The sequence below is a fragment of the Pteropus alecto genome, unplaced genomic scaffold (assembly GCF_000325575.1).
Source record: "Pteropus alecto unplaced genomic scaffold, ASM32557v1 scaffold52, whole genome shotgun sequence".
Classification (NCBI taxonomy): Eukaryota; Metazoa; Chordata; class Mammalia; order Chiroptera; family Pteropodidae; genus Pteropus; species Pteropus alecto.
The window spans coordinates 489,950-492,689 of record NW_006433941.1 but is presented as its reverse complement, the minus strand read 5'-3'; positions in this window follow the sequence as shown (position 1 = coordinate 492,689).

Here is a 2,740-nt window from a genome sequence, read left to right as displayed (position 1 = left end):
GAAAACATTGACTCACAATGTGGCTGCCACTGAGGCCTCAACTGATCCAATGGGGACCTCAGCATTTGGGGTAGCCAAACTCACTTCCACCAGTCATTGACTGTGAGTTGAACTTTGGGAGGACGTGTAACCTTGGGTGAAAAAGTTCCTTGTGGTGCAGCCATGGGCAATTCTCAGTGAGGGTCATAGCTATGAGCCATCACAGCCATGAACAGCATTTCCAGGAGCTAGGAGATGGGTGCATAGTCCTTGAAAGGGTATCTGGACACTGTGCGCCAGGATCTAACACAGCTCTATGTTCAGTTTAACATAGCTCTACATTCCTAATGGGGTTTGCTGAAGGTGGCTTTCTGGCGAGCTGGCCTGGAACACAAATAAGATGCAGGACATGTTTTGCCACAGGTAGACTAAATGCACCTCATGTGACTCCATTGCTGTAAGGACACAGAATTCAAAAGAATATGAAGAAGAGAAACAGAGCCTCCCAGGCAGGAATGTATACCAAAACCCCTCTTTGGCAAAAGAGATATACCAAAGGTTAATCCAGAAAGAAGACAGCAGGCCTCAAAAATGACCAGCTAAAAAGAGAAAGTTTGGAGAACTACCTGCCATTTTTGGATGCCCAGAGATCATTTCCTCCTCTGATGGTAACATCATCTTGATTTTACTTTGGAGGACCATTATCCCTTTCCTACCATCAGTCTATGAGTTTTGGATGGGCTGACCGATTCCCTTCACTCTATATGTGGGCAAGTAAACCAGTCCTGGCAAATAAGAGTGAAGCATCCTTAATCCTCGGATGGGCTTAGAGCAGGATATGTGACCAAAGCTGAGCCAACTGAAGCCAATGAGCATCATCTTCAAGATTTTTATTGGAACCTTTATGAACAAGGCTTTTTCTGCTCAGGTTGCCGAGATGATTGATCATCTGCCTGGAGCTATGATGTCCAACTGCTCCATCTGCATAGAGCCCGTCTGAGAATGAGGCCAACAAAGAGAAGCATGGAGCTCAGAGTGACACCTTTACAGCTCCTAGATCCAGTCATAACTGAGGATCTCTTACCAGATCTACTAGACTTCTCATTTGGATGAGCTAGTAACCATAATTTTTACAATTAATCCCTTAAGTTGTTTTTGCCACTTTCAACCAAACGAATTCAGACTGATGTCACATGACACATGAAAGGAAGCTGATAGTCTTACCAGCTCCTCCTCCTGACCCTCTCCTGTCTCATGCATCCTAGCTTTTCACTTTCTGTATGAGCAATCCTCTTACTCCTCAAGGTGAAGTGAGGATGGGGGAAGAGTCTGCAACTTCCTCAAGAAGAGTTTAAAGAGGAGTAGAGATTTGAATATGATCTTCATAAAAATAGCTTGAGTCTACAGAGAGGAGATGGGGAGGTGGGTGGTGGGATTTGAACATGTGAGAACTGTAGAGAAGTACTTTTCCTCTATTCTCTTCAGTTCTGTGACTGGGCCTGAGAACTAAATTGACAAATAACAGATTAACAGGAGAAATGCATAAACATTTTATTTGATGTTAATATTTTTATATGAAGGAGGCCTTCATATATGAGAAATGAAAACCTAAAGAAGCAGATAGGCCTGAGAGCTTATAAACCTTTTCAACAAAGAACAATAAATTGTGGAAACATGAATGAACATCTGGCTGTATAGTCATATCATTTAATAGCCTTTATAATAAACCAGTAATCTAGTAAGTAAACTGTGACAAGACAGAGGAAAAAGAGGTTTTGGCAAGGCATGGTAAATTGTGAGAAAGCGACTAAGAAACATGAGGGAAACTTATGGAAGATAAGGATAATTTTAGTACATTTGATTGTACAGATTTATCTCAAAATCAGCTCCCCATCTCTGGTGATAAGATATTTCTCTTCCTAGTACAGAGAGGGTACTTTTCTCTGATTCTATGATTTATAATAAATATATACTTTGATCTTTGTTCCTGGCTCATAGCTCCCAAAATCTTTTGAATTTCCTAAGCAGTAAGAGTAATAAGAGCATCTTTTGTCATAATATTTGGTCTTCTGTCCTCAGTTCCTGAAATCACTTCAGAGCCATAAAGATGGTATCTTATTATTCATAACATGCTCTTTTCAACCACAACTGAGTCTATGTTAATTAAGTGAAGTTTGGAAATCCCCTAAATATGGGGGGCTGTTTCTCAGAGGAATAAAACATGACTAGAGGGTTGGAAGTTTCAGTTCTATCCCCTGACCTCTTAGGAAGAGAGAAGGACTGGAGGTCAAATCAATTACCAATGATCAGTGATTTAAATAATCATGTCTATGTAATTGAGTCTTCATAAAAACCCAAAAGGGGAGAGATTAAGGAGACTCCAGGTCAGTGAATTAGAACATATTCACATGCTGGGCCTCAAACTCCATAGAGACAGAAGTTCTTTCATCCCATTTGGGACCTCACCCTATGTACCTCTTCATGTGGCTCTTCATTCATTTTTTTTTTTTAATATCCTTTGTAATAAACCAGTACTCTAATAAGTAAACTGGCTCCTTGAGTTCTGTGAGCTGCTCTAACAAATTAATAGAACCCACGGAGAGGGTCGTTGGGACCTCTGGTCTATAGCTGGTTGGTCAGAGACACTGGTGACAACTGAACTTGTGATTGGTCCCTAAAGTGGAGGGAGAGGGCAGTCTCATAAGACTGAGCAATCTCTAGGTAAATATCGGAATTGAGTTGAATTGCAGGATACCTAGCT